General features: G+C 41.5%; 1 long non-coding RNA gene across 1 annotated transcript; it reads left to right on the top strand.

Moving 5' to 3' along the window:
• Positions 1-22329: 22329 nt before the first annotated feature.
• Positions 22330-25821, top strand: LOC120570789. Its single transcript, XR_005641130.1, has 2 exons — positions 22330-22565; positions 25057-25821. It is a non-coding gene; the product is annotated as an uncharacterized LOC120570789 (long non-coding RNA).
• Positions 25822-26568: the final 747 nt, after the last annotated feature.

Below are 26568 nucleotides of genomic sequence, written 5' to 3'. Positions count from 1 at the left end.
TTTGGGTCTCTTATAATGATGCTGTGTGCTCTTTGCATGATCTGAAATGGTCTCAAATTTGCTGGGGAAAAAAATGGAATTGTTTACAAAGTAAAATTGGGATCTTAAAATGGTTCGAACAGATTGAATTGTGAGGCTGCGTGCTTTCACATTACGTACAGTGTGTTCAAGCTGTTGTTTAACTGTTAATGTTAATGTGGGTCAATTTTGGTTCCACATCGTTTGGCAACTCCTAGTGGTAGTTTTAAAGTGACTCCATCACTTTAAAGTTGTCTCATTTTATAGCAAACAAACTGGTCATCGGAGTAATGTGAGAGACGCTGTATTGTACCCTTTCTCCACTTTGGGGCTTTAGACATCACCGCAAGGAATTCTAGGATTCTCATTTCTTTTTGGGAGACATGGACGTGTTGAGATAGCAGCCCTGCATGCACCATGACTGGGTTGATAAAGAGTCTGCTTAACTGCTCACTGTTAGAACTCACCCCTGCAATCTAAATTTAACAAAGTTGGGACTATGACTTCATGTGTCCCAGCATTAGTAATGGTGACTCGTCCTTTCTGTTATGACCTCCATCAGCATCACTGTCGGTGGTTGTCACCATTGACCTCACACTGAGGTGCGTTTATGTCTGTTGGAAAAAAACTGGCTGATGACATCTTGTGGATGAAAGACATCACTGCTTTAATTCTATGGGTGCACATACAGTAACTTTAGTTCATTATAAAATAGCAAAAAATGTATTTGCGTGAATAGATTCAATGTTTTAAAGGTGCCACAAGCCAGATATGTATATGTTCATTTTCTGAATTATGGTCTCGTTGATTTTAAAATCAGCGCTAAAGCGGGGGGTGTTTTAGAGTGTGGCTCTGATGTGATTGCCAGTGAACGTGTTTAACATAACGTAGAGTGTAAGGGCTCCTCCCTCACTCCTCCCTCTCATCTAATATCACCACAATCGCAACCAGGATGGCTGTGCCGCGACTCATGGCAGATCTCCACAAACCAATGGGTGACGTCACACATGCGCTGTCCACCAATTCACAGTCTGTGCTTTCAGTAAATAGCCCTACTCTAAGAGACTATAACCTGCCACACAAGTTCTATTCGGTGCTCAATGATATATTTTATAGTGTTGTGAAAGCATTTTTACATTGGGAAGAATCACTAATTCACAGTTTTACTTCGGGTACCCATTATGTCTGTGGACATAGGAAGAGGAGCTGTTGCCATGGTAACAGCTAGGGCAAAACAAATAATCCGGCATTGTGAAGAGGAAACCGTGAGATATGCCGCAACATGTTTTCGGAAAAGACGCTCTTCAGGCAAGCCTGTGTCTGTAGCCATGGTAACAGCATTATTTTCATTGATCATGTTTACAAATTACTTTGTTTTACTATGGATTAATGACACTAGTCTTTTCTCTGACGCCGACCTCCTCTCCCCTTCGTCTGTGCCGTACTCTTCCAGCTCATTCCTTGGCTGGCTGACAGCAGTGGTAGTCTGGAGGGAACACTGGTGCTTTGTGGGTAAACAACTTAGCCGCTGTTTATACAGGGCGTCAGAATATCTTCCCTCCCAATGCTGCACATTTCACAAGTGCTCAGCAATACACCAGCCAAGTGTGAAGTCAACTAGATTAACGTTTGGCGGACGGACAGACGAATGGTGAATGCCATCTCGAACCCAAAAGCAGAACCATAGGTAGGGTTGGGCATCGTTTGGATTTTAACAATTCTGATTCCAATTGCGATTCTTCCTTTCGATTCCAGTTCTTATCGATTCTGACTCTCACATGCCTGTTTTCACAAATAAGAGGAACGTTTTATTTTGATTCAATGGCGGTTTGCAGTTTTTTTGCAACACAACAAGCGCCTGGCCGCTTGGGAAAACCAAAACGTGCACTTATTAAATTGGGAAGCGATGATCGGATTTGAAACCAAATCCTCCAAACGATTCCAAACAATTCCAAAAGAGAAACAATTCTACTGGAATCGTAATCTTTGAAACGATTCCAAATAGCAATCGGTTCTCGATGCCCAATCCTAACCATAGGGGGGAGGGGGGGGGGGGGGGGGTGGTTTTTAAAGAGGGGAATTTTTTTTTTTTTAAAAGAGGGTTTGGCGTTTTTTTTTTGTTCATGCAGCAATCGCAACTCAGACCAGACCTTCGTCCACAGCGCTGCACAGGAGGGTCTGGCCAGTCCACACAGCATTCCCGGGATGGGAGAAAAACCCGCTCTGGTTTATCGGCATTTCTTTAAACCAATCCCAATCGTCATGGGCGGTGCTAAGCGGCGAGCGGAGCCATGCTGCCTCTGCTAAATAGTCTCGGGAAGGAACTTGTTTTGGTGGAACGTGTGTACGTTTAGAAGTAGTTTTAGTCGTGCGAGAGAAAACTTGGACAGATAGTCTAGCTAGCTGTCTGGATTTATCACAAAGAAAGCGGAAGGTGACGGACATCCGGCCGAAAAGAGGGAAATCCAGCGGAATTTCTGGCAGCAATGGAGCAATCCCGGAAGTGGAACGTCGTGGATGTAGAGTACGTTTCTAGTGGCAGCGCCGTAGTGATTATGACTGGAGCAAAGCAGGAAGTAAGATGATGAAGTAAAAGCTAACCAAAGTGGTGAGGAATTAAACAAGCACAGGACTTTCCCCCAGGAGGCCCGGGTTCGAGTCCCGTTTGAAAAATCAAAAGTAAATAGCAAGTTTTTTTTACTATACAGAATCAACGTAACAAATGTCCATCATTTTAACCCAAACCACACTATTTGTCTATACTTAACTAAGTTGTTTTGGTGCCTAAACCTAACCGAACTGCAACCGTTTCACAACGTATAGCGACGTGTTTAAAACCGCGACAGTCACGTTCTCTGGTTCAGATATGAGGACGGACACCGCTGGGTGGCCTTTATGATCCAGACTCATTTTCGACCTGATAGCAAGGAAAAGTCAGAGGCTCACTAAAGCTGAGGCTTTTTATCAGGACTGGAACACAAATGTGCTCCAGATTTGATGGTAATTCGTTTTTTTGTTCAAATATTTTACTCAAAACCACAAATGTCAACCTTGTGGCGGCGCTCGAGGAAAAGTCACGAGGATCGCCAACATCAGTTGGCTTCATCCTCTAGAGACCTCAATGTCTGAACCAAATTACATGGAAATGTGTCCAATATTGTTGAGATATTTTACTCAAAACCAAACATAATTAGGATTGATCAAGTTGAAAGGGGCGGAACGACCATTTGAGTTTATTTTGGCTACAAATTTAAACCAGTTCATTTCTTGTCCTCCTGCATTTAGAGTTAGAATCCTTGATTTTGTTATTTTTGTTTTAAGTTTTACTTGTCTCTAATCTTAGAGCTATACAACAGCTAATATTGAGTTGCATTTTTAAATATTTCCTTCCTTTAAGAATAGCTCAGACTGAATGAAGTCTGCCAGGTTTTCTTTGGTTTTTAAGTCGTAATTACTGTAGTTTACTGTTGCAGCACGCTAAGAAAAGTCTTGTGTGGTGTATTTTGTAGCGATGCTGCGTTGCTGTGTAGAGACGAATCTGCCGACACTGTTTCTTGATTATAAAGGTTTATTTACAACCAGGAATTCAGCATCATGTACGAGCCCTGAAGAGCCCGGAGAGCGACCAGTTTACCAGATTCTCAAAAGTCACTCTGCCTTTTCTTTGTTTGAACATGGTATATATCTATAATATGTGTAACATAGCTGGGGGAGGAAACAATACTTTTACCAATGGCTATCATCCTTTTGGAACCAAGCCAACAAGGGCATCCCTAATTCTTTCCAGATGTTTCCAGAGAAGTGTCCAGCGAATGTAGACTAAAGTTCATACGAGTTTCTTTGCTACCAAAAACTTAAGACAAAGTTTACAGTGCCTTGCGAAAGTATTCGGCCCCCTTGAACTTTTCGACCTTTTGCCACATTTCAGGCCTCAAACATAAAGATATAAAACTGTAATTTTTTGTGAAGAATCAACAACAAGTGGGACACAATCATGAAGTGGAACGAAATTTATTGGATATTTCAAACCTTTTAAACAAATAAAAAACTGAAATATTGGGCGTGCAAAATTATTCAGCCCCCTTAAGTTAATACTTTGTAGCGCCACCTTTTGCTGCGATTACAGCTGTAAGTCGCTTGGGTATGTCTCTATCAGTTTTGCACATCGAGAGACTGACATTTTTGCCCATTCCTCCTTGCAAAACAGCTCGAGCTCAGTGAGGTTGGATGATGAGCGTTTGTAAACAGCAGTTTTTGTTCCTTTTCCACAGATTCTCGATTGGATTCAGGTCTCGACTTTGACTTGGCCATTCTAACACCTGGATATGTTTATTTGTGAACCATTCCATTGTAGATTTTGCTTTATGTTTTGGATCATTGTCTTGTTGGAAGACAAATCTCCGTCCCAGTCTCAGGTTTTTGCAGACTCCATCAGGTTTTCTTCCAGAATGGTCCTGTATTTGGCTCCATCCATCTTCCCATCAATTTTAACCATCTTCCCTGTCCCTGCTGAAGAAAAGCAGGCCCAAACCATGATGCTGCCACCACCATGTTTGACAGTGGGGATGGTGTGTTCAGGGTGATGAGCGGTGTTGCTTTACGCCAAACATAACGTTTTGCATTGTTGCCAAAAAGTTCGATTTTGGTTTCATCTGACCACAGCACCTTCTTCCACATGTTTGGTGTGTCTCCCAGGTGTCTCCCAGGTTTAAACGACACTTTTTATGGATATCTTTAAGAAATGGCTTTCTTCTTGCCACTCTTCCATAAAGGCTAGATTTGTGCAGTATACGACTGATTGTTGTCCTATGGACAGAGTCTCCCACCTCAGCTGTAGATCTCTGCAGTTCATCCAGAGTGTTCATGGGCCTCTTGGCTGCATCTCTGATCAGTCTTCTCATTGTATGAGCTGAAAGTTTAGAGGGGCGGACGGTCTTCGTAGATTTGTAGTGGTCTGATACTCCCTTCCATTTCAATATTATCGCTTGCACAGTGCTCCTTGGGATGTTTAAAGCTTGGGAAATCTTTTTGTATCCAAATCCGGCTATAAACTTCTCCGCAACAGTCTCGGACCCGTGCCTGGTGTTTTCCTTGTTCTTCATGATGCTCTCGCTTACACGGACCTCTGAGACTATCACAGAGCAGGTGCATTTATACGGAGACTTGATTACACACAGCTGGATTCTATTTATCATCAGTCATTTAGGTCAACATTGGATCATTCAGAGATCCTCACTGAACTTCTGGAGAGAGTTTGCTGCACTGAAAGTAAAGGGGCTGAATAATTTTGCACGCCCACTTTTTCAGTTTTTTATTTGTTAAAAAAGTTTGAAATAGCCAATGAATTTCGTTCCACTTCATAATTGGGACCCACTTGTTGTTGATTCTTCACAAAAAAGTACAGTTTTATATCTTTATGTTTGAGGCCTGAAATGTGGCAAAAGGTCGAAACGTTCAAGGGGGCCGAATACTTTCGCAAGGCACTGTATAAAAGGTCCGTTAGAAGTCCAGATACTACACTCGGAAATGGCAAACGTAGAGCCAAAGCAAACAACACCTGCTGTTTTTAACAGTATACGTATTTATACATGACCTAAATGTGGTTAAACTGTCTGGGGAAATCATCTCCAAATAAGTGGAGTTTAAAAACAGTTTAAATGTCGATGAGTAAGCTAGATCCCTGACACTGCAACAACCTGTGGTCAACCTCGGCATGTAATCACTGATGGCGTGGGCCTTTTATAGATGTCGCCTGAGCAGCTTGTGTGATGATTAGATAGTTCATCTTCATTACTTTCATCCAAAGTAGGATGAATGAATTTTAGGGATTTATTTAGGGAAGCCCAAAAGGGACGAAAATAACCTTTATTACCTTTGCCAATTGTTTTGTCTGTCAGCAGGATTATGGAAAAACTACTGGCCCGATGTGTTTTCATAGATGTTGCGTGAGCAGCTTGTGTGCAGTTAGTTAACCTAAATCGTCGTCGTGATCTAAAAAGGTAAAGAGAGGCTTTAATAATGACGAGCCGCTAGCTAACGTTAACATTAGGTAGCCTAACCTGGACCCTGCCAACGGCACAATGTTTAGCTAGCCAGCTTTGACGGTGTGCCAAATGTCATTGTTTTTTATCATCAGACGCACAAATCTGCTGTACATAAACGTAACTAAACCGACTTTCACTCAATCACAGTTTATCTGGATGATGAAATGCTATAAATCGTGAGTCGTGACTTGAAGTCGTAACTTACGGGTTAAAAATGTTGTCTGGAACGCAGCATTAGAGTTAGAATCCTTGATTTTGTTATTTTGTCTAATCTTAGAGCTATATAACATCTAATTTTGAATTGCATTTTTAAATATTTGCACTTCCTTTAAGAATAGCTCTGATTGAATGAAGTCTGCCAGGTTTTATTTGGTTTGTAAGTCATAATTGCTGTAGTTTATTGTTGCTGCACGCTAAAAAAGGGTCGGTAATGGCAAACGTAGAGTCAAAGCAAACAGCACTTGCTGTCGTCAATGAAAGGAATTGTGTGCAATTTTCATCCCTCCCGCATGTGCAGTAGTGAGTTTCCTGTGAGAGAAGGGTTGCCAGTTGCAACCTTCAGGACAGCAAACATTGGGAGTTTGTTTTAGACATCTGGCTGCGATCTACAATCCTTTTAAAATTAGTAAGCAAAAACCGTATACGTATTTATACATGACCTTAATGTGTGTAAACCAGGGGTCTCAAACTCAATTTACCTGGGGGCCGCTGGAGGCAGAGTCTGGGTGAGGCTGGGCCGCATCAGGTTTTCCAAAAGAAAAGCTTTGTTAAAAAAATTCCAATCTTCTCAAATCTCTTAATTTTTATTATTCATTTTCTTTTATCCCGCCGCGTACACATCACTTTGATTTACTTTGTCAGAGAGAGAGACCTCATATTAACTCTCTAAGTGCCATTGACGTATATGTATATATATATATATATATATATATATATATATATATATATATATTGAAAAATAAACCGTTAAATGGCACTTTCTGGAGAGTTTTGGAGAAATTGAGTCTTACATGATATGTGGAAAACTGCAAGGTTAAGAGCCTATACTCTGCACTGTTGTAGTATCATCAGGTATTAGGGCATTTAGCATTTACATTACTGTTAATCATAATAATTAGTCATCACTTGATTACACATTGTATTACCTTGTTATGATATAAGAAGTGACCCATACAATGTGCCAAACATAATGTGCCACATGAAGAGACAGTGCAGCATGATAGTAGCAGCAGCTGAGAAGATTTGGGTCTGTGGGCGGGTTGTTGCCGTGTTCTGATTGTTCCGCCGAGACAAAATAGACATGCCATTTAAAAAAAATTTCATTTATTCATGTATCATCATCATTCAAATATCATGTTTTCATCAATTTTTTTGTGACATATTTAGACTGCAAGCAGGCACATCTGGACAAACTAGCAGGCTTATGTGCCGGAGCTGAGCCCCGGCCCAATTTAACCCCTCGATATAACAAGCTATATAAATGTATATACATTTATATACATAGGCTACGTATAATGTCCTGGGCAGCAACTTAAAATAAGTGAAGTGTTGTGAACGCAGCGCGCTGGGACGAATGTCCGCATGTGCCCAATAGAAACGAGGCAGCCAGCCAGGCACGGAAGAAAACACTCCATGGCAACGCGGCTGTAACTTTCACTCATTGAGGAATGTTTCTCTGCTTGCATCAAGCCCGGCCGATGTCCCGCCCCCGAGAGCCATATACCCCACCGTGATTGGTGGGTTCGTTCACCTCCGCACACAACACTGTAAAGTACCATACATATCAAACTCGCTTGCCGCACTAATATTAAACTTTCATATTAAGGCGGGGGCCACAAAATATCGTCCCGCGGGCCGCAATTGGCCCGCGGGCCGCGAGTTTGAGACCCCTGCTTTAGCCCTTGTGTTGTCCTTAGGGTCCCAGTGACAACACAAGGGTTATGTACTTCTGTTTGCTTTGTTGAGAATTGCTCTCTAAAGAGCACATTTAAACACAGTTTAAGCTGACCAAAATGCTGTACAAACAAGCACTAAGGTGCTGAAAGCATGTGTGCTGGCTGTTCAGAGCCTTTAAATAGAATGGAGCCATCGTTAGTGTTATCAGTAACACCCGTGAACAAGGTCTGCGGTGAAAAGTGTCCTGAAACCTGTGGGTGTTTTCCATTTGCCTAATAATGCTCCCCCCTCCCTCCTCCTCTCTTCTCTGTTTGTCTTCCTCACACACAGGTACATCCTGTTTTTCAAACGGCACGCAGCCCTTCACCGGATGTCCCTTTGGTATCGATTGGTCCCTGCAGCTGATCGGATGGGCCTGTAAAAACAGTGGGTTACTATGGAAATCACCATTTACTGCAATACGTACCTGCAGCGTGTCAGCTTTTACAGCTCGGTTTTATTGCTGCGTTTAAAAATTGAAAAAATTTCCAAATCTAAACTTTCATGTTTCCATCAAAAAGTATCAATGCAGGTAGGTCTTAAAATACAGGATCTGCACTCTTATTTATACGTTAGGCCTGGAAAAGATTATTCATATTATAGTTGATTTCCTTTTGAAGGCGGTTTTATTTGAAAATGTTTAAAGCGCCCATATTATGCTCATTATCAGGTTCATAATTGTATTTTGAGGTTGTACCAGAATAGGTTTACATGGTTTAATTTAGAAAAAACACCAAATTTTTTGTTGTACTGCACATTGCTGCAGCTCCTCTTTTCACCCTGTGTGTTCAGGTCTCTGTTTCAGCTACAGAGTGAGACATCGCACTGCTGTAACATCTTTGTTGGCAGTCGCACATGCGCAGTAGCTAGGTAAGGATCATATCCGCTAGTGTTAGAATTTCACTAAATGACGTGTTCTTAGATTTCTGAGGACGAAGGAGAGGCTAGGTTCGAATTGGAAGTCAAGCAAGAGGTTTAATAAAACAACACGAAAAACGACAGTCAAGGCACAAATAAACATAAAACATAAAACATAAAACACTACCAGCATCAGACTGCAAACATGCTTCCCCTGTCGGGACACAAGTTAGCAGCCATGCGACATGACAAACAATACACTGTAAACAGCGGACTACAGAACCTTGTGCCCTTGTCGGGACCCAGGCTTGTAGTCCTGAGACATTCCCCGGATCACACATTTATTCCCTAAACCTGGGTCGTTCCTCAAATGAAATCTTCCCCTATTGGTCAGATGTCTCTCAAAAGAAAGGTGTACGTTCCCAATCAATGTCTTGAGGCTACTCCCGGTCACATGGTTCTTATCGAGACGGTGTCAATTGTTTCCAAACTACAGCAATACTCGTTCTTTGTCTTAATCACGTCTGGCTCGACAGGGGATGGCTCTCAAAGTTGTTTAAACAATAGTTACCTTTCCTGTGGGGACAATGAGTCTTCTTCATATGCTAAATGTCAGACATGACCTGATTAATTCTTTAGAAGCTAGGTTTTGGGTGAGGCAGTCAAATGCTGATTAGTGTAGTTATTTGATTAGATCTACCTGCAAGCTGCATAACCAAAAGTACATTGTTTTAACTTTTTTAACTTCAACACTAGCTAGCTGTTTAAACAACTTCGGTCAGTTACAAGGCAGGGTTAGCCGGGAGACTTCTTCTAAACGAGGGCGCGCTTCCAACTTTGCGTTGAATACCTGCAGAACAGGGACATGGAAGTAGTTCTTTTGTAGATTATGGTGAACCAGTGTGTGTTGTAGCAGTGCTTTGCCACTGAGAACGTACTAGCATGCTAGCGCTAGCATGCTACGGTTAGCCCCTTCGTTTCAGCTAGTGACGTAGAAAGCCCTGCAGATTTTGAACATCTCACCCGGAGACTAAAGGAAGATTTAAAAAAATTCCCAATTTTGTATGCGTGTGGAAGCACCAGAGACAAAAAATAACACCCCAAATCCCAGAAAAAGTGATTTTTTTTTTTTTTCATAATATGAGCACTTTAAGAGGCTTGAACTGTGAACTGTTTTTTTTTCTTGTTTATTTATCTTGGTAATAATCTCCCAACCCTCGAAGCGGTTCCGACCGCAAGTATTAGGATTAGCTGTTGAGTGTTTGGGGTGAATGGGGGTAAAAGAGAGGGGCTAAATGCCGTGTTTCAACTACATGATAAGTGTCTACCTAATATTATAATCCAAACCACGATGTTTTTCCTTCACTGGTCGTTTTGGTGCCTAAACCTAACGGTCGCCACCGCATGACCTGATGTGCATATACCCGGCTCGCTGCCACCCTTTAGTCAGCCGAACTCAACTAGCGACGGCCGCAGATACGAGTGAACGCTCACGGAGCTCTGTAGCCGGCATCACCTGATCGCCTAATTTTGTAGGATACCATATGAATTCATAGCCTGAATAATAGCCATAGCCAGATTCTAGTCAGAATAGGAGTTTGATGCTGCTCCATTGGGCTGTGATTATGGGGCGTGTTCCAACCGAAAACCAGGAAAGAAAATGCCTCTGCACTCAATTGAATATACCTACAACCAATCAGAGCAACGGATAGACCTACAACCAATCAGAGCAACGGATAGACCTACAACCAATCAGAGCAACGGATAGACCTACAACCAATCAGAGCAACGGATATACCTACAACCAATAAGAGCAACGGATAGACCTACAACCAATCAGAGCAACGGATAGACCTACAACCAATCAGAGCAACGGATAGACCTACAACCAATCAGAGCAACGGAGTATGTGATGTATGCGCCCCATGTTCTTAGCGACCATCGGTGCCAGCTGATAAATTAAACTTTTGCCGAATCCAGTAGGAAGGACGGCAAAAACATCTTCCTGATCGACAAATGCCTCGATGGCGGTTCTCGGGTCCTCTTTTAAAATGAACGCGCTGTCGATATCTTCTGTAACAGACGCGATGGAGGAATCTGTACATCTCATTTCTCCAGCGGCAGCCGTCTCTGCTGTAAACAAATTCAACCCCAGCGCTCTTTGGCGACGTTGTTGATTACGTTACTGTTGATCATCTGTCCATCATCGTATAAAGCCCGCCCCCTGACAATTTGATTGGTCCGAACAGCTCTGGTTCGAGCATAGCTGCTCCACAACGGACCAAATCCAGACCTGAACTTCCCGACCTCAAAGATTGTGGGCGGGGCTAAGTTCGGCTGGCATCCAGCCTAATGAATTCATACTATATCGTACAAACCCGTTCATGAGAATGCGTTGAGGTAAAAGTAGTGTTTTGTAACCTCTCCCAACTCATGTGGGGTGAACTCCAGGTTTAATTGGTTAGAACACTTGTCGCAACTTGACTTGGCGTCTCCTTCTAATTACATGACATTACATGACATTACATGTCATCTAGCTGCCGCTTTTATCCAAAGCGACTTACAATTGCTATATATGTCAGAGGTCACACGCCTCTGGAGCAACTAGGGGTTAAATATCTTGCTCAGGGACACATTGGTTGATGTATCACAGTGGAATGTGTCATATCCACTGCGCCATCACCACCCAACATCTTTGAAAAGATGACAACATTTGCACTTCTTGAGGTTAACCCTTGTGTGGTGTTCATATTTTTGTCCCACAGCCAATGTTCCCCGGGGTCTGGTGGACCCACCACATTATTAGGCTTTTAAATCGATACAGCCATAACAATTTATGTAGAAATACTTAATTGATGTTTACTTTAGCTCAATTACCAATGACATATACATCATTTATGGTTCATATTTGCCATTTACCCCTGTGAGATTGTAATGGGAAAAATTACATTTAAGCATAATTCCTTATATTTTTATGTTTTTATTTCTACTTTAATTCTCTCACATTATTGAAAGACAGTTTATCTCAGTTTCTGCTTAACTGCTGAGACGTCCAGTCTGGAACATAATGTGAGCACTGTTTGTCTGAACCGATAGGGGCTACAAGGTCACCCTAAAACGATCTCTAGTTTTCCCATGCCAGTTAAGATGGAACTGGGGGGTGAAAGTCGTACAGGGAGGAGGAGGCGAAATGGCTCCCAGATGTCTCTTGTATTTCTTGATGTCGTCATGTGTATCAGATTGCCTGTAAGAATTGTAGCGTCATAATAAGCCAAGTGCGTGTGTGCTGTCACTCTGATGATGCATATAAGCCTGGTGTTCTTGTTCACTCATTTGAGGAACTGACTCCACACTGGGCTACGGCCTTTTGTGAAATCATGTTCTTCCTATTTGCAAATATATCTTTAATAAAATACATAAACCCAACTTGGTTCTAGTCTCAGACTGTCTTATTTGTTTCATTATACTAAACTTTGAAAACTTCCCCCCCTGCTGCAAAGGAAACTTCCACTACAAGATCACATTTATGATCATATGATCATTTTTTATCATTATTGGTGCTTATTTCTTAGAACTTAATCAGAACAGGTGAAAGTGCTTGAAATGTAACAATTTTGTAACTTTGTGTGGGAATAGCAGGTGCATTTAAATACACTCATACAACTCATATGTAATATTTATGTGTGTGTGTGTGTGTAGTGTACCATGGGCAGTCATTGAAAATAAGTTATTTTTTCATGTTCTTCACAGAAAATGAGCCAAGGCCAATGAGTTGGAGTTAGAATAAATAATAAATAGCATCATTTTTCTTTTAGCAAACATTGAAAATGGGTCCCACAGACCCAAAAACCACACAAGGGTTAAATAAGGAGGATCATCCAGCGTGCCAGACTGACTGAACCGCATATATATCCACTAAAAGTGTGTCCTGTGACAGTCTATTCAGCAGAAAATCCCCTTTTCCCCTCCTGAATGCCAGAGCTTGGATCCTTTTCCAGAGAAGTCTTTATTATTAAAACAAACTGACAAAGACAAGAATCTATTACTGTCTCATCACCACAGTGTGTCTTTGGTATCATCAGACCACCTACAGTGTTGTTTAGATACGGGCCTATATATACATATACCGTATAAAGAAGTGAATCAGCCAGCGACAAGACACTGACACAAACCTGTGTAGAGTCGTAAATATCCAGACATCAACACTGTACATTCGCTTCATCTTGGTCTCATCCATCATGAATGAACAAGTTTGCTGCAAAATCCAAAACAAATTTACACTTTTTTCAAGGCGGGTGTAAATAGCCGAATAGCTGCTGAGTGACTACTCACCTGTTTTAGGATTTATCTTGGCTTGGTGCATGACTCAGAGGTCATACGAGTCCAATCTTGCTGCAGGTGTCGCTGAGATCTTAATACAACACACTAATTGTAAATAAATGTTTATATTTGCAAATGTGCTAAGTTAAAGGTAAAATTGACAGACTGCACCAAAAGTTACTGAGTTTTTTTCCTCATTTTTGCACAAACTTAAAATGTATGCCATCAGGAATATTCGAAACAATGAATTCTAGACATATTGGCTTTATTGCATGCAACATGTTCACTCTACACCCTTAAAGTAGCTTTTCATAATTTCACAATTTGAGATGTTCGACATTCTAATAAGCACTTGCAAAGAGTCTCACATTTCAATAGATTGTTGTGTTAAAAAACAATGCGGCTGCAAAGGGCACTGAAAAATGTCATGTTTTCTTAGAGCATGTAGCCAATTGGCTGAAGTTTAAAAGCTGGGGTCACATAGTAGGGTTTGGGAGGGAAGTATAAAAGCTGCCCTGCTGATCTCTTCCTGCAGAGATCTGAGGATCCCTCCCTGCAGAGATCTGAGGAGCAGTTAAACATAGTCCTCAAAAATCCACCGGAGTTTAGAACGCCAACGCAAAGAAAGCAGAAGGCGACGGGACATGCCAATCCCGGAAATGAAACGTCGTTGATGTATATATATATATATATATAACAGAACCCAACCTCCAGGGAGACTGGAGAGAGGGGTATATATACACCAAGGTTAGCCTACCCCAAACACAAACGGAAGAAAATTTAATTTACTACAATTACCAAGACCCCTATTAAACCCCACAACCAACCATAAGAAATTACTAAATAAACAAACACTACCAAAACCCAATATTAATCTAACCCAAATAAATTATACACATGCTGCTGTGTTGTTAAGTATTTTGTAGTTCAGAGTCCCCCTGCCCACTGCCAAGAGTTGGTTCCTTCCACTTCCTGTGTAGTATAGTATAAAAGGCAGTTTCAAACTCCAGCTCTCCCATTGGCAGATGGCTCAGCAGCAGCATCATGTGGGGAAACCAAAGATGGGTATAAATCACTAACAATTTTAATCAAATGAATACTATTATTAACCAAAATGCGTGCACTCAGATTGGAAATGTTTGCATCATTTGTGAAAAGAATAAACATATCTAAAGAAAATGTGTTTGTGGTTATTTGTAAGAACCACTTTAAATGCTGGCGGCTGGTAGGGCCGTCACACTACCCCCAACCCTAATCCATTTACTTCAGTGAGATGCCATTGGTCAAGTCAGATACCACCGCTTATACATCGGTCTTCTTCCACTGGGGAAGGCGGGCAGTTACACTGATTTATCCAAACAAATGTGATTGGGGGGAGGCCAAATAAAACAGCACTTGACCGTTAGCTAGTGTGGGTAGCAAGCCACAATCATAGCAGGTGGGGGTTTGAAAACAAAGAATCTGGCTGAGGTCTTATTTGTTAATGTAAACCAGGGGTCTCAAACTCAATTTACCTGGGGGCCTGGGTGAGGCTGGCCGCATCTGCATTTATATTCTTTTATCCCGCCGCGTACGCATCACTTTGATTTACTTTGTCAGAGAGAGAGACCTCATATTAACTCTCTAAGTGCCATTGACGTATATATATATATATATATATATATAAATTGAAAAATAAACCGTTAAATGGCACTTTCTGGAGAGTTTTGGAGAAATTGAGTCTTACATGATATGTGCAAAACTGCAAGGTTAGGAGCCTATATTCTGCATGGTTGTAGTATCATCAGGTATTAGGGCATTTAGCATTTGCATTACTGTTAATCAGTCATCACTTGATTACACATTGTATTACCTTGTTATGATATAAGAAGTGACCCATACAATGTGCCAAACATAATGTGCCACATGAAGAGACAGTGCAGCATGATAGTAGCAACAGCTGAGAAGATTTGGGTCTGTGGTGACCAGGTCCACCTCACACAAACTTCTTCTCCCATTCTCTCTCTTTACTCACTCACTCACACACACACACACGCGCGGCACCGAGTGGGGCTCTCCGATGCTCGGAGGCGAGCCGTGGCCGGCTCGGAGCCCTACCGCTGGCGGAGATGCGACAGTGAGGACTGGTTCAACGGCTTGGTCAGCGACATGAACTCGTAGCGGCCGGTGGAGGTTGCGAACGGAGTTTTTAGCTTTATGAGAAGGCACTTTATCTGTTAATCCTACCGACGGAGACACTTTGGCGTTATGTAGTTGTTCTGGGCGGGTTGTTGACGTGTTCTGATTGTTCTCATCTCAGCTCCGCCGAGACAAAATAGACATGCCATTTCAAAAAAATGTCATTTATTCATGTATCATCATCATTCAAATATCATGTTTTCAAAAGCATCACTTTCATCAATTTTTTTGTGACATATTTAGACTGCAAGCAGGCACATCTGGACAAACTAGCAGGCTTATGTGCCGGAGCTGAGCCCCGGCCCAATTTAACCCCTCGATATAACGAGAGCTATATAAATGTATATACATTTATATATAGCCTATGTTATATATAGCCTATGTTACATTTATATATAGCCTATGTATATACATTTATATACATAGGCTACGTATAATGTCCTATAATGTTAAAATAAGTGAGGGGTTGTGAACGCAGCGCGCTGGGACGAATGTCCGCATGTGCCCAATAGAAACGAGGCAGCCAGCCAGGCACGGAAGAAAACACTCCATGGCAACGCGGCTGTAACTTTCACTCATTGAGGAATGTTTCTCTGCTTGCATCAAGCCCGGCCGATGTCCCGCCCCCGAGAGCCATATACCCCACCGTGATTGGTGGGTTCGTTCACCTCCGCACACAACACTGTAAAGTACCATACATATCAAACTCGCGGGCCGCACTAATATTAAACTTTCATATTAAAGGAATATTTCACCGCTGGAAAGCTGAATATATCTTTAAATTGGGTCACTTATGTAGTAGAAATGTGAAATTTTTTTTTAAATTGGTGCCTTCTAGGCCGAGAAAAGCCAGAAAATGTGTTTTGGTCTTATATGGATGAAAAACACCAAATCCCAGAATGCACCTGCTTCGTTGCTTTGAGTCCACTCCCAAGCCACGCCTACCGCTTCACAGACTGACCGAGGCATTCAACTCAACTCAAGCGTGTTTTATTTCAACCATATACATGAAACAACGTTTCATCGTGACTCAACGACATTATATAAAAACGACATACGAAACAGGCTACTTTTAGTACACACACTTTATAGGCTCCGTAAAGTTCAGCTAACACATACTAGCATTAGCGCTTGGTGGGCTGTAAACACTGAGCATAAACACAGCCGTGAATTAGCGTGCAATGTAGAATGGTCGGCATTTAACAGTCACAAACTCCACCAGCAGTTAGCAGTTAAATGGATACAAATCACCACATTTCTGCGCCACTTGGTGTTAACACAGCCCACCTCTTTTACCTGGCGACAGAGCATCTCTAGCTCGGAGGGCTAGCAAGCCTGGTAGCTGGACAGTCAAGTACACTATTCAGGCATGTTTCCACAACAACAAAAACACGGCAGTCTCTCAACTCACGTTGGGAGTTTCGTTGAAGTTGGATGTAGTCCAGTTTGTGGTCTAAATGAGCGGACACTTGCAAGCAGGATCCGTAAAGTTCAGCTAACGCATACTAGCATTGGTGTAGCTAAACACGGAGTATAAACACAGGCGTTAATTAGCGTGGAATGTCGAATGGTCGGCATTTAATAGTCACAAGCTCCACCAGCAGTTAGCAGTAGCTAGTTGGATTTTATTTCTACACCAGTCCGTTTAACACAGCCCACCTCCACGGGCCGGCGAGAGCAGCCTGGTAGCTGGATAGTCCCGGTTCCGGTACACTGTTGTTCAGGCATGTTTCCACAACAACAAAAACACAGCAGTCACTGAAATCACGTTGGGAGTTTCGTTTTCGTTGAAGGAGGATGTAGTCCAGCTTGTTGTTTAATGAGCAGACACTTGCAAGCAGGATGGCTGGGACAGGTGGACAGCTAGCGTTAGCTTTCCATGCAGGTCGTATCCTCGGTAAAACAGTATTATCTTGCGCATGTGCAGAACGGATCGTGCAGGCAGAACGGATCGTGTACCGACAGTATGTCTGGAAAAAAGCCTCTGATGACGCAAAAATCGTCATTTAGCGTCATCAGGGGCTTTTTTGCCCAGAGTCCATGAACTACAGCCAGCTGGATGCGCATGTTTTCAACCTGCCCATAGGGGGTGGGACTGTCAAGGGCCGATGCTAGCCGAGTGGAGCCGAGTGTCAGCCATTTTGAAGCTTCGCTAAACAGGCTCTGTCTTTTCAGCAGCAAACGTTTACAACAATTATGTGCATTCAAACTACCGCACATGTGTACCACCTGGATACATTGGTACAGATCAGAGAATACGCAGGACACTTTATTACAGACGAAATACTTAACACACTACGTGAGCTTCGCCTGCTACACAGACCAGCACCTCAGCCTGTGGTGCCACTCGATGCTGCTAGCCGGTAAGCGGACATCCTCGGCGGTGAAACGCAGAACGAGGGCAGGACTATGAACTAGCTAGGTGGAAAGCTAACGCTAGCCAGCCATCTGTCCCATCCATTCTGCTTGCAAATGTCCGCTCATTAGACAACAAACTGGACTACATCCAATTTCAACAAAGCTCCCAACACGAGTTCAGAGACTGCTGTGTTTTTGTTGTTGTGGAAACATGGCTGAACAACTGTGTACCGTACTATCCAGCTACCAGGCCTGCTGCTCTGTCGCCGGATAAGACTTCAGGAGGTGGGCTGTGTTAACACAGACTGGTGCAGAAATGGGGTGCTTGGATCCAACTAACTACTACCTGCTGCTGGTGGAGTTTGTGTTAAATGCCGACCATTCTACATTCCACGCAAATTTCCGGCTGTGTTTATACATGTGTTTACACCAAGCGCTAAGGCTAGTATGCGTTAGCTGACATTTACTGAGCCTATAATGTGTTTGCACTAATGTAGCCTGTTTCATATGTCTTTTTTATATAATGTCGTAATGAGCCAAAAACACATTTTCTGGCTTTTCTCGGCCTAGAAGCCACCAATTTCTAAAAGAAATTCCCTATTCTACTACATAAGTGAAACAATTTAAAGATATATTCATCTTTCCAACGGTGAAATATCCCTTTAAGTTTGTTCTTCTTTCCAAATGATTTCTGCTCGCTTGGTAAAATGTTTAAAACCTGTATGATAAACTGGCCATTAGCTTCAGTGAAAAGTACACTTTCCATTTGACTGTACACTAGAAATATATTTGGGTTGCTTATCATGGAGATAGAGAGCCGAAGTCCCGCCCTTCTACTTCCGGTCCATGGGACCTTAATTCAGAAAAAAAATTAATGAGAGTCAATGGAGAGATAATAATAATTTTTTGATCCCGTTTGAATTGAGCCATGGATTACAAATATGATATTCGTCAATTTAAAACATTATTTTTCAACCGAAGAAAGTCTCCGTTTATTGTTAAACTGTTGAAGTATAAGACTGTGAAAATACGTAATTAGAAAGACCACACACTTCAATGTCTCATGGATGATGTCTCGCTGAAGCTACGATGTCTGTGTGTATCGTACCGGGGATGTAACGTTACTCAAATCAGCAGAGGATCTCGCTTGTTCTTTTGCTTATCTGCTGAAAACACGTCACTGGATAAAACACATCAGGTAATATAACGTTACATGTGTTGTTTAACAGAGCTAAGCTAGCTAGCTAGCGAGCAAGTTGAGCATCAAGCTAGGTGAGGTAGATTGTGTGAGACGGGAGATGTAGTTCACTGAGCGGTTTCACGCAAAACTAAGCGGTCATATGACAAACCTACGGCTAACTGAGACTTTCTTCGGTTGAAAAATTATCTTTTAAATTGACGAACATCATATTTGTAATCCATGGCTCAATTCAAACGGGATCAAAAAATAATTTGCTTCTCGCCGTTCACTACCGTTCATATTTTTTCTGAGTTAAGGTCCCATGAGGTCCACTGGAAGGGGCGTGACTTTGGCTCTCTATAAGGCCGCGGCAGCGAAGCAGGTGCATTCTGGGATTTGGTGTCTTTCATCAACATACATATATATACATATACATATACATATATATAATTATGGTAGTTATATTAAGTTAAATGTTAGAGAAGTGAATGTTTCAGGCTGCATGGTAGGTAGGCTGTCATTAGGAGACCGTGCACCAGGCTACTGAACGAGACCAAAAGTAACCGTGCAACCACTCAAGTCTATGTAATCAAGCGGGTGTCTAGGTTCTCGGCAAGTTTGAGTTATCAACCGATCCCAGAAACCTTTATGTCTCGTGCATCTTAGAATTGTGGCTACATGTACAGATGTCCAGATTTACAGATTGTTATTTTGTTATTTTTACAGCCATGACATATGTGACTAAACCTCTGAATCCTCATCTTAAGCATAACACTCCTCTGTTATGGTGTGGTGGCCATTTCAGTAGATTTACTCACTAACGTTGTTGTGAAAACACAATAAGCATGGAAACTAAATGCACACTTCCTGCATTGCGGCATTACTTCAAATACTGAGTTACTCCTGTAGTAAACTAGTAATCACATGAAATAAAACAAAACATTGAGACCAAGCACACCGGGTAATAAGCACTGGTTGCTATGGACTCGTCACTAGGCTTCCTTAGTCATTGTATATTTTAGCATAGGTAAAGCTGCCAGCTGAACATTATCCAAAACTCCATTTCTCAGACGAGCGTCAATTTGGGAGCTTGCATACTACCACTCTTTCCTTCTCAAATGCCTTGAAAAGGCTGCCGTTTGCATAATTTCACCAACAATAACTGGGACCGAAGGTATATTTGAGTCGGGTATGGCTGCAGCCTGCAGACCTCCCGGCTCATGCCCTCCCGGCTGTCAACGGGGCGAGCTTCGACTTTTTAAAATAAAAGCTTGCCTCTGGTCCGCTACGTTTTCATACCGTTTTTTGCATGTTTTTTAACTAAACAGTAAGAAAATCATGCTAATGAATACATTTATTTTTTCAGCAGATGTCTTAGTTACGACACGAGTGTGTTTATATGTGCAAGCAGGATTTATTCAGTTTGGGAAATCCCACGGTCTTTAAAGCTACATCTCAAATTGTCTGGCAGACTAAACAGGGAGGGACCCATCTGCTAGTGATAGGGGCAGAGAATGAGAGAGCTACATGGAAAAATATGCACCAAACAAGCCACTTTGATATTTTGCTGTTCTCATGAATACAAAAGTTGGGTGACCCTCCCCCCTAGACAAAAAAAAAATCGGATGACCCTCCCATCAACAAAGAATAAAAAGACACGACCCTCCCCTATTTCCCTCCGGTGGTCCATTCCATAAATACTGAACGGTCCCTAAGAAGATGGGGCATTGCTCTGATTGGTTTTAAGTCTATTCAATTGAGTGCAGAGGCATTTACTATTATGAGGGTTTTCAACCAAAGACATTCATTGTAGAAACCACATCACTATCTTACGAAAAACAAGCATCAGAAATTAATCAGGCTGTAAATGCACTGTACCAATAAAAAAAATCCCTCACTGAGCCCCGTCCAGCATAATCTATTTAAAGTATAAACTGGTCTTTTTCTGTCTCTCAAGTCTTTTTCTGTCTCTCAAAGTTTGGGAGGCCACTTGTGTGAGTGGTGATGGGGGCAGTGGATATGACACATGCCTTTGGTGTGGGAGATCTGGGTTCAATTCTCATTCCAATACGTCAACCAATGTGTTCCTCAGCAAGATACTTAATCAGCTAAGTAACATGTAATGTAATTTTATATGTGATCTAAGTATGCAGTTTCCTACATGTTGCATTTGTTTTTTTAGTCTCTTATGGTTAAACAGCGGACATGTTTGTAGTTTGTGCAGCAGTCCCCTGCAGACAGACAGTCATCGGAGCAGTGACATCTGCTCTGGGTTAGCCTCTTCTCCCCGCAGCGCAGCTTCGTGCACTCCCACTGCTCAGCTGCGGTGAACAATCATGGAGTTAGTGCACCACACCGTACTATGCAACCCGGACGGTGTAATCATTTTTGGCTAGTAGCCAAATACAGAGGTGAATGTCAGGTGCCTATTTAAATGTGACGGCATCTCTGAAGAATGTTGTTCTTCATGAAGTTTAAAAATAGCTCCTATCTATAAAAAAAATACGTAGGCTATTGGTGACAAAGTTAGAGGGGTTTTCCATGGGTTATTATTAGTTATGCTATAATGTAGGCTATTTTTACAGTTTATTGTTGTTCACATCATAACATGTTATATATTATATAAGCATTTGTTGATGATTAAGAAATTGTTCATAAACTTACCATCAAATAATTTGGATGGCTATTATAAGGTTGCATCTCATGAATATAATACTGTGTTAATGGTTAATAAAGACTTTGTAAAGCATCCGTAAACGTTATTTAGATCAGTGTGCAAATAATCAAATAGATTGCCAACATGAGATTTAATTGGGGCCAAATGAATGCTACTTGATGCTTTTCAAACCACTTATTATCCATTAACTTATTATTATAAGCATTAGTTACGACTTTATACTGTAATAGCCATCCAAATAATGTTTATAGATGGCTGACAAAACAATGATTTACCACTGACAAAGTAGTAACTACCTTCCTTAATGTAGAAACACTGAACTAATGATAAAATAACATTAATTATAACATTGCGAATATTTCGAAAATGAGTAATAAATCAACATTTTGTTTAACAGTAAAATAACTATTAACTAATGTTTAATTAACTATCAATTCACCATTTATTAGTGATGCTATGATTAGTTACAAAGTGTTACCAAAAGAAAAAATAAGGTTACACTTTACTTGAAGATATCTACATAAGAGTGACATGACACTGTCATGAACGTGTCATAAACATTATAAACAAGTCATAAACGTTTATGACATAACGCTTCTGTCATTAAGTGCCATTCGTTTTTTGTCATGACGGGTTATGGTTAGAGTTAGAGTTAGAGTTAGGGTTAGGGTTAGGGTTAGGGTTCATGTGTCGTGACAGTGTCATGTCCTTCTTATGTAGATACCTTCACTTAAAGTGTTACCAAAAAAGTCTCACTGGGGACAGTGCAGATGTCATGGTAGTCATGACAGCTGTTGCTGGCGTTGCAGCTGTGGTCACATCTGCAGCCGGGGATCTGGTCGTCATAGGGCTCGTAGCATCGATGCCTGCAGGACGTGTGGGGGACGACTGGAAGAGGAAGACGGGACAACACGGGTTATTTTATCTGGTTATTTTGGCAGCTCTCCTACAGATCATCCACATGTGAATGGCGGCCGTGGATACAAACTTTACTCTGGTAATAATATGATTTACATTTTCAAAAAGAATTCGTTATTTAACATAAATGTAAGGCTCTCAAAATAGCTCAGACTATTTCTAGAAATATCCTAGTCTATGATACTACTTCATTGAGATGACAGCCTTAGTGTGATAATGTGATGACTTAGACATTAAATGCTTAGAAAAATAATGACTGTTAATATACTGTAAGTGAAAACATTTTTATTTTGAATTATTAACTTGTCATTTAGTTTAGTTAAAAAAAAATCCGGTCATTTCTAACTTGCAACATTCAATACACTGGTAATAAACAACAAATAAACATAACATTAATGCTTTAAAAAAAAAAAAGTTAGCCTAATAGCTGGTTTGATTTGCATTGAGAGATGATTTTATGGAAAGTAGCCCATGCCAATCTCTAGGTATGGTGAAGGGTATGTGACGATGTGTGGGGGCTCCTTTAAAAATAAACCTCTGCCTGTCTCTATGGGAATTTAACATAGGGGTGTGTATACTTATGCCCCCTGTATTTTAAGGAAGAACATTTATTTATTTACAATACATTATTCATTCACAAAACAAATTGGTGTCCTTAAACGGTCAGATTTTTCAATTTCCAAAAGATGATTTTTTTATTCCTCTTTTTAGTCAACTTTAGCATGGGTATGAATATTTATGAACACGACACAAAGCAGGACTGAAAGTGTGTAGGCTGAAGCCTGAGCTTATCACACCCTCCCTAACCCATAATGGGACTTTTAAAAACAAATGAAACTTGAATCTTATAATCTTCTGACTCAACATCATGAGTTCAGTACGGATGGTCCTGGATTTCAATAGTCGTCATTTCTTGCCTCGTCACGAGGGCATACCTGTCAAGTATCCCGTTTTGGCCGGGAAAGTCTCGTATTTTACTCTTCTTTCCCGCCGTCCTCCCGTATTAGTATTTTCCCGTAAATCTCCCGTTTTTAACCTGCGTTATTAAAAAATAATAATACCCCGGGCCCGAGTGGAGTAAAAAAAAAAAAAAAACATTCCCAATCTGAGCTCTGTCACTAGCCTCGCGATAATTGCCACCTGCAGTAGCCTACTACAGGTACTGTAGGTGGCAAATGTCGCGAGATTAGTGTGTGAGGTCAGATGATGAGTGGGAAAAAAAAGATAAATAAACAGAGACGGATGATGGACGCTACGACAGAGACGGTGCGCTGCCAAAACTTCTGAAGGCTTTACTATGCATTCTCCATAGCAATGCAAGTTGAGAAAGGGTGTTTAGCATGGTACGAAAGATTGTTACAGAGAATAGGAAGACGTTAGACAACAGAACTGTCTGCGCTCTACTCTCATGTAAAATGAACCACTCTGGCCCAGCCCACAAATACACTCCTTCCAAAACAGTCTTAAAGAATGCAAAGTCTGCAACAAATTTGTACAATAACTCACTAAAAGAGCAAAGAAAATGTGAAATGAAAAGAAAAACTGTAAAAGAAAAGCAATATGAAATTAAAAGAATGTGTGGAATGAAAATAAAATGTAAAGACAAGCAATGTATGTGTAAGCAATGTGGACTGCTATGTGACATCCAGGTGTGAATCATGCGCAGGTTTCTGCCGAGCCGCCAAAACTGAGAAAAAGCCTCGTGGACGCCGGCTCGCCGTGACAAAGCAACTTCTCTAAGCCGTGACTGACTAGCACAAGACGATATGTGCTCTACGAGTTCAACATTCAGGTTTAACAACTGAGATGAAACGGGTGTGGAATAAAAAAAAAATAAAGAAAAACACAGACCTGGAGCCATCATGTATGTCTCAACTGGTTTTAGACTGAACAGGCAAAGACAAGTAGGTCAAAATGTTTGTAGTAAAGGGAGGACGACCCTGTCCCTCAAGACAACAGTCTTCTTACTACAGAATCAACTGTACCTGTCTATAACACCTGTACAACAAACTCTATATCACTGTAACTGCCACTGCCCATTAGGGCTGCACAATAAATTGTATTTTTTTTTTATCGTCATCGCGATATCAACTGGCGCAATAAACAAATCGCGAAAGGCTGCGACATATTGTGAAAGACACTCTTTTTTGTGTTAGTTAAAAGAAAGCATCAGTAGAAAACTGCACTTCTATAAATCTGGCATTCTTTTTTAAGTGGAGCCTTTAATATTGAACTCATTTTTCAATTTGTTGGAAATAGAATTTGAAAATGAGTTCCTTTCGTGTGTTTTAAATACAAAAGGGCATTCTGTCGTATTTTAGCAGAATACTGAAACGCGCAGACATGCAGAACTAAGTACACTTTAACATCTGTTTATTTATCATAAGTAATATCGTTATCGCATATTTTCCTCACAAGGTGCATCCCTACAGCCCATATTACTAATATCCAATTTCATTCTTGCTCTGCGTTGACTTCCGAGGATAATTGCCGGATCTTGTTTCCTTTTTTTCTGATACCGTACATGTATTTTTTTCTCTCTTTGTTTGTTTGTTTGTTGCTGCCAACAGACCGACAATGATGACCTGTGACATGTGACACCACCCCGTTTCCATTGGCTCCCGGAGCCCCACAACACGCCTTGAGCTACAAATTGGCCCGTCCATGTCCACCACCGCCTCGGTGAGCAGCGCGAGGTGCACCGGGCTGCGCGTTGTGCGCTGCGCCTTGATTCACGACACGGCGTCATCATGTTTGGCTGCGTAAGCTCGAGGCTTTTTCCTACACTCCTAAAAAATGGCCAAACCAAATGAAAACTGTCCTACAGGTTAACTTCCACAGTGGAAAGCGTCAATCAGCTTTTGACTCAGCACACTCGTGTGATTATTATAAGCAGAAAAGGAAGAGCTCTTGATGATAAGAATAACAAAGTGTGAAATCAACAAAAAAAAATGCTGCTTAGTCATCAGAAAATGTATGCAAAGCCAAAACCTCAGGACTTTTGTCATAAACAGAATGACTGTTCCTCGTGTGAGTCAGCACTGTCTGTGCCAATTAAAGTCACAGGAGTGAGCAGACCACCGGATACAAATGGTCTACTGAGCTTTGAGGTGAATGTAACCCCCCCCCCACCCCCCCCAGGGTAGGCGCTGCCTTGTCCGATACTGTGCTTACTAAATAGTTGCTGACCCACATGCATGGCTGATGACTAAGCACGTCACTCACCTCTCTGCTCTTATGACAAACCAGACTGCATGATGAGAAAAGAGGATGTGGGTCTTGAGAATGGTATGAAAAATAGAAAATAAAATGCAATCAAATGCAGAGGTAAAAAAGTGTTGGTGGGGTTTTTCTTGCTTTTTGGAATGTCAGGTGGCCATTTAAATGTGACGGCATCTCTGAAGAATGTTGTTCTTCATGAAGTTTAAAAATAGCTCCTTATCTGTTCACAGCTCAGAAACAAAACAAAAAAAGAATGTAGGCCAGGGGCGGATCTACAGGGGGGCAAGGGGGGGCAGCTGCCCCCCCACTGTAGGGCCTTGCCCCCCCAGCTGCCCCCCTAACTTTGGCATTCAAAAAACTTTGCTTGTAAAAACAAACTGCCACTATGTGCACAGGCTTCTTAAAACATTGAAACAAACAATTAATTCATATTAATTCATAATAAATAATAATTGTAGATGTAATCTTAGCCCCCTGCCCCTCAAATACTTAGCTACGTCCCTGTATCAAACGTGCAGAGCGCCGTTCGCACATTCAGGCTCGCACACAGCGAGTCTGCTGCGGTGTGGGGCCCTGCATCCCGGCAAAGACTGGAGCGACTGAGCTGCCCCCCCCCTCCCCGAGCCTCTCAAAGTGAAGTCTGTTTCCCCAGGTGAAGTTAAAACACACGTTTCATCTAAAGTTAAATTTGTAATAATTATAATGTCTGCTAAAGGCGAGTCAGTATCAACAACAGCGCGTCCATTACGTTAGCCAAAAGTCAAATTGCTCCCTCGTGGGTTGTAAGCGCATTCTGCTGTTTGATTAGTTTGATTTCAGTAAAGACAAGAAGAGCATAATACAGAATATTACAAACTGGC

Source organism: Perca fluviatilis, chromosome 13 (genome assembly GCF_010015445.1).
Source record: "Perca fluviatilis chromosome 13, GENO_Pfluv_1.0, whole genome shotgun sequence".
Lineage (NCBI taxonomy): Eukaryota > Metazoa > Chordata > Actinopteri > Perciformes > Percidae > Perca > Perca fluviatilis.
This window is presented reverse-complemented; position numbering and strand designations above follow the sequence as displayed.